The sequence below is a fragment of the Chiloscyllium plagiosum genome, chromosome 36, assembly GCF_004010195.1.
Source record: "Chiloscyllium plagiosum isolate BGI_BamShark_2017 chromosome 36, ASM401019v2, whole genome shotgun sequence".
NCBI lineage: Eukaryota > Metazoa > Chordata > Chondrichthyes > Orectolobiformes > Hemiscylliidae > Chiloscyllium > Chiloscyllium plagiosum.
The window spans coordinates 33,333,746-33,340,868 of NC_057745.1; positions in this window are offsets into that span (position 1 = coordinate 33,333,746).

Genomic DNA, 7,123 nt, shown 5'->3' on the forward strand with positions numbered 1-7,123 from the left:
CCTTGGTTTTCGTAAACCAAGAAACCACGTACCCGGTATGTTTTTGGCAAGTTCAACTCAGCCAATGGTGGCTCCAAGTCTAAAACCACCCTTAAACTGGCTGTCTCTCAAACACTCTAGAGACAGCAATCCCCTTCCCTTGGGTTTTGCTCAAATACCACGCACGAGTTTACTGAACCCTTTTCCTGCTTCTTTTATTCTCTTAGAATGAGTCTCTATACAGGATTACTTAAGTCACGACTCTTACCCCAACTCTATTTGATTCAAACCCCCTGCGCTGAGGCGATCCACAGATTCCCAGCCCTCTCATGCAAAGGGGCCAATTCAGCGCTCGAGATGAAGTGAAAGACCTTCAAGGCACTGGCACCTGCACCTCCTGGGAATCATCAGAATCTCATCCAGTCGTGGGGTGCCGGGACGAACTCCCATGTTTACTGTCATGGAAATTAAATTGACTCAACTCGACTATTAGCAAGAGCAACCAAAAAGCTTTATTAATTTTTTTTAACCTCTGCATTGCAGACGGACCACATGCACTTGACAAAAATGCCTTGTGCAAGGGCACTGAGCATATTTCGGATATTCATCTTATACTGTTTCTTATCACACTATCAAGGGAAAAGACTGTGAAGATTTGAGTTGTTATTCTTTTCATTCCCTTGTTGTGGACGTACTGGTCTTATATTTTTCTCTTGTTGAATGTTTACAAAGTTCCGCAGAGACAAGCTGTCCCTCGACTACAGACTCCAGCAAAGTTGCAAAGTGTCAGAAAGTTTTAAATTTAGTAAAGCATTGTCTTTCAGATTTCAGAGTACATGTTAATTTTGTTAATTTTCCATTGCAGCAATATAATTTGGAGATTTTAATCTGCCAAATTTTAAACAGGACGTGAATAAAAATCAAAATTAGTAAATGGATAGCGTGAAAACTCATGACCAAACAAGTCATCAAGGTTCGGGAAAGTACAGAGAAACTACAGAAAAGGATATCTCTTATTATCAAGGCAAAGTTAAACTGAACATTCAAATAGCATCATACACATGGTTCATTGAGAAAATCAGAAGTGAAATGAGGAAGAAAAATTGGTGCCAAAAACCCAGCAGGAAGTAGCAGGTAGGAGAGGACAAGCTCTTGGTTTACAACAGAAATTTCAGAAGCACATAAAAAGTGTCATTAAAAGGAAGTGGAAATGAATAAACTGCAGATGCTAAACAACACGAAATATTTCTCTGCTAATGTAATATTATGAAGGCAATCAGAATGCCAAAGGAAATGAGGTTGAAGATCAGTTAATTGTATTGTTTAACGCAGATTTATTTGAACTCATGAAAACAGTCAGTAACTGTCTCCTGGAGGCAGGATTGATGATTGTGATGAATCTTGGCTTAAAACCTTGATTCTAGCCAAGCTAAGAGGATGGCTCAGAGCAACCCTATTCCTGATCGTATTTGATGAAGGAATATATATAACATTTGAGCGGAGTTAAGAGCTGGCGAATTAACAGATACAGATTTAGTATGAAATCACGCTGACATAGTTTGCACAAAAAAGTGGACAAATTTCAACCAGACAGCGAAAGACCGACCAGAGTAACACACCAATACTTTGTAAAATATTGTAATTTTGCTATTTGAATGTTCAGGGGCAACACAGTGGCTCAGTGGTTAGCACTGCTGCCTCACAGCTCCAGGGTCCCAGGTTCAATTGTAGCCTTGGGCAACTGTCTGTGTGGAGTTTGCACATTCTCCCTGTGTCTGCGTGGGTTTCCTCCGGGTGCTCCGGTTTCCTCCCACAGTCCAAAGATGTGCAGGTCAGGGTGAATTGGCCATGCTAAATTGCCTATAGTGTTAGGTGCATTAGTCCGAGGGAAATGGGTCTGGGTGGGTTATTCTTCGGAGGGTCGGTGTGGAAGGTTGGGCCGAAAGGCCTGTTTCCACACTGTAGGAATCTAATCTAATCTACAAAGGTTGTGCATATTGAAATAAATAATGGCTGGTAAAGTGGAAAATTCTGTACAGCTGAACATCCATTTCTTGAAAAAGTTGGCAGTGGTAGAGTTAACAAGGCTGCTGCAGAAATTGAAAACAATAAGAAAATCTTACTGTTAAAGGTGGTTAAAGTAGTGGTGCTGAAGCTCTACTGACTTGATCTGTGCTCACGTACTCAATGCAAACTGATTAACGCCACAGATGATACTAAACTAGGAAGCGTTATGGAGATGGAGATAGTGCATGGGGTTTGATAATTGTGAGTTAAATATAACCTGTAATTGGATACGTTAGATTAGATTACTTACATTAGAGTACTTACAGTGCGGAAACAGGCCCTTCAGCCCAACAAGTCCACGCTGACCCTTTGAAGAGCAACCCACCCAAACCCATTCCCCTACACCTAACACTATGGGCAATTTTGCATGGCCAATTCACCCACCCTGCACATTTTTGGACTGTGGGAGGAAACCGGAGCACCCGGAGGAAACCCACACAAACACAGACAGTTGCCTGAGGCAGGAATTGAACCTGGGTCTCTGGCAGATTTCTAACAGATGAAATTGAATCTGTGCAAATGGAAGACACAAGTAATGAGAAGGTGAAACAAATGCAACCAGAATATCATGGAGAAGATAGATTGATATAACTCATCGTTAAGAGAAAGAGTTATTACTTGATTTGATTTATTATTGTCACATAATAACGAGTATTTTGCATCAGTGCTTACTGTGGAGAAAGCCATGGAAGATATAGAATGTGGGGGAAATAAATGATGACATCTTAAAAAATGTCCAACTTACAGCGGAGGAGGTGTTGGTTGTCATAAACACGTAAAGGTATAAAAGGCAACAAATCCCTCTGAGTTAATCTGGTGTACCTTAGAACTCTGTGGGAAACTAGGAAAGTGATTAGTGGGCCCCTCGCTGAGATATTTGTATCATCAATAGTCACAGAGAGGTGGCAAAGACTGGAGGTTGGCGAACATGGTGCCACTATTTAGGAAGGGTGGTAAGGAAAAGCCAGGGAACTATAGACCAGTGAGCCTGATGTTGGTGGGGGGAGTCCTAAGGGACAGCATTTATATATATGGAAAGGCAAGGACTGATTAGGGGTAGTCTACATGGCTTTGTGCGTGGGAAATCATGTCTCACTAACTTGATTGAGTTTTTTGAAGAAGCAGCGAAGACAATTAATGAGGGCAGAGTGGTGGACATGATCTACAGGGACTTCAGTAAGGCATTGGTCAAGGTTCCTCATGGTAGACTGGTTAGCAAGTTTAGCTCACGTGGAATACAGGGAGAACTGGCTCAAATATAGAAGACAGAGGGTGCTGGTGACAAGCTGCCTTTCAGACTGGAGGCCTGTGACCAGTGGTGTGCCACAAAGATCGGTGTTTGGTCCACTGATTTTTATCATTTATATAAATGATTTGGATGTGAACATAGCAAGTTTGCAGAATACACCAAAATTGGAGGTGTAGCAGACAGCAAAGACAGTTACCTCAGAGTACAACAGGATCTTGATCAGAGGGCCAATGGCCAAATACCTTTTAAATGTTGTTAATATACCCACCATAACCACTTCTGATGGCAGCTCATCACATCTGCGTATCACCCTCTGTGTAAAAAGGTTGCCCCTCAGGTTCCCTTTTATTCTTTCCTTTCTGATGCCCTCTAGTCCTTCATTCCCCAACCTTGGGAAAAAGAATGAGTACATTCACCCTGTTTGTACCTCTCATGATTTTATACATTTGTATAAGATTCCCCCCCTCCCCCCATCTCTTTGCTCTAAAAAAAACCTCCTAGCTTTTCCAGCCTCTCCCTATAGCTCAGACTGTTGAGTCCTGGCAACATTCTTGTAAATTTCTTCTGCACTCTTTCTAGCTTAATAACATCCTTCCTCCCAAGGTAACCAAAACCTGAACACAACAGGGCAGCCTCACCAATGTCCTATACAACTGCAGCATAACTTACCAACTTTTTTACTCAATGACCTGACTGATGAAGGCCAGTGTGCCAAAAGCCTTCCTCATTGTCCTGTCTACCTTTTACTCCAGTGTCGGAGAACCGTGTGCCTGAACTCCAAGGTCCCTCCGTTCCTGTAGCCCTACCATTCATCATGAAACTATTATTTTGATTTGATTTTCCAAAATGCAAGACCTCATACATCTGTATTAAACTACATTTGCCATTTCCCAGCCCACTTCCCCACTTCTGGTAACCTTCCTCATATCCATGATACCGCCTATTTTGGTGTCATCTGCAAACTTACTAATTATACCTTGTACATTCTCATCCAAATCATTGATCGCGATAACAAACAGTAATGAGCCCAGCACAGACCCCTGAGGCACTTCACTAGTCACAGGCCTCCAGTCTGACAAACATCCTTCCACTATTACCCTCTGCTTCCTACCATCAAGTCAATTGTGCATCTAATTTGCCGGCTCCCCCGGATTCCATGCGATCTAACCTTCCAGAGAAGCCGACAATGTAGAACCTTGTCAAAGGCCTTACTGAAATATCTGGAATTAAGAGTCTAATGATGACCATAATTCCATTACTGATTGTCATAAAACCCATCTGGTTCACTTATCTCCTTTAGGAAAGGAAAGTTCTATCCTTACTTGGTATGGTTTACATGTGACTCCAGATCTACAGCAGTGTGCTTGACTCTTCAATGCAGGGGAACCTAGGTTATCCGAATGAGATGGGTGGGCACTATTTTGTTCGGATAATCGATTATTTGGTTAATCAAGTAAATGCCTTTCCTCTGGGGTTCAGAGTTTTTAAAGTCTGCTCCCCATTCAGGAGACTGTAGCAGCACACCGTGTGCGAGCCGCCGCCCCTCCATCAGTGCCCTGCTTCCCGCTCCCCAACCACATCCAACACTGCCCTCCAAACAGAAGACACAATCACTGTTGGAAACACATCTTTGATGTAATGTTTCTATCAGGACCGCGAGATCTCCTTCAGATAACCCAATTTTCGGATAATTGGTATTCGGATAATCGAGGTTCCTCTGTACTCTCTGGGCAATTAGGGAGTGGCAATAAGTGTTAGTCTAGGCAGCAACACTCTGATCCTGCGAATGAATTTTTAAAAAACCCAGGGTAGGAGGGGCCTTTGATAATGTTGGCTCCCTTTCCACAGCAACGAGAAGTGTAGATTGTTACGACAAGAGGTAAACCCTTTTGTATTTTAACATACAGACATACAGAAAAGCTCACCTAACCTCATAACCTATTAAAGTATGAGTGACAATTGTTTCTTTAAATATTGAGATTTGGGTAGTCTTTTTGTTACTTTTATTAAACAATTTATTCAAACAATTTATTTCAACAATTTATTCTTTAACTCCAAGGAAAGAGAACATTAAACAACAACCATCTACACTGTAAGCCTCTTTTGTCTGATCGACTTATCTATCTCCCACTCTACAACAACATACTGATCGAATAAAACCCCGATTAAGACTTGCAAAACAAAAATCAAATTTCAAATCTAGCTAGCTGTTGGAATTCCCTTTGTATCTTCCTCTGTAGGTTTTCCTGGGTCATCTGCTGCAGATTTCATATGAAAAGGTACCTTTCAGAGAGAGGGTCTGCAAGCAGTATGATGCTCTTTGTCTCTCTGGCTAACTGTCCATAATGCTTGATTTTACACCCCAAAACATTGCATCATCTCATTGGTTGAATGTCTTCAAAACAGTAAAATTTAAATTTGATTGGGTTTTAAACTGATTGGCCAAATTTGAATTTGTTGTGTAACATAGCATCCCAATGCAGTGATTTGTTTCTCAGTCAAATATTACATTTTAAATGTTTTCAGCACACTCTGTGCTTTTCTAGGTCCGTGCCAGCTTTTACTCTATCTTAAAGGTAACAAGATGAAGTCAATGGATGAAAGGCATGCTTGCATGATGAACTGGGCTGTGTTCACAACTGTCTGTAGTTTCTTGCGGTTCTGGGCAGAGCAGTTGCTGTACTAAGCCTTAATGCCTCTGGATAGAATGTTTTCTATCGTACATCTGCAAAGGTTGGTGAGCATCTTTGTGGCCATGCCGAATTTCTCTTAGCATTCTGAGGAAGAAGAGGCATTGTTGAGTCTTCTTGACCATTGCATCAACATGACTGGTCTAGCACAGATTGTTGGTGATCATCACTTCTAGGAACTTGAAGTTTTTGAATATCTCCACCTCAGCTTCATTGATGTAGATCGGGGTATGTCCTCCTTTTCCTGAAGTCAATGATCAGCTTTTTAGTTTTGCTGACATTGAGAGAGAGATTGTTATCTTTGCCCTATGTCACCAAGTATTCTACCTCTTTCCTGTATTCTGTTTTGTTATTATTTGATATCCGACCTACAACAATAATGTTGTCAGTGAACATGTGGATGGAATTTGGGAGAAATTTGGCCACACAGTCATGAGTGTACAGGAAGTGCAATAAAGGGGTAAGTCTGCATCCTTGTGGGGCATCGGTTTTGACGATGGTCTGAGAAGAGCTGCTGTTGTCTATCTTCACTGATTGCTGTCTGTGGGTCAGGAAGTCGAGGATCCAGTTGCAGAGGACAGTCTAGAGGCCGAGGTTAGTTTTGTTGTGATTATTGTGTTGAAGCAGAGCTGTAGTCAATAGGTAAAAGCCTGATGTATGCATCCTTATTATCCAGATGTTCCAGAGATGAGAGTAGGGCTAGGGAAATGGAGTCTGCCATGGACCTGTTGCACGAGTAAGCAAATTTCAATGGATTGAGGTAGGCTGGGAGGCTAAGATTGATGTGAGCCATGACTATGTAGATTTGTCATATACTCAACCGTAAACAACACAAGAAGCATTCTGAATTATAACGTGACATCACTTGAGTATAAACTGAAAGGTGTCATCTTTAAAAATAATATAATTAGAAAGGGCAAAGGCATTCAATAAAGAACAAAACTGAGCTAACCACATACAGGGTGAGCATTATTTCATTCGGATAATTGATTATTCAGTTAATCCATTAAATACGTTTCCTCTCTGGGGCTTGAAGTTTTTAAAGTCTGCTCCCCGTTCAGGAAATGAGGCAGCAGCACACAGCGCACAAGCCCCCGCCCGCCCCCAACCCATCCAACACCACCCCCCCACCCCCATC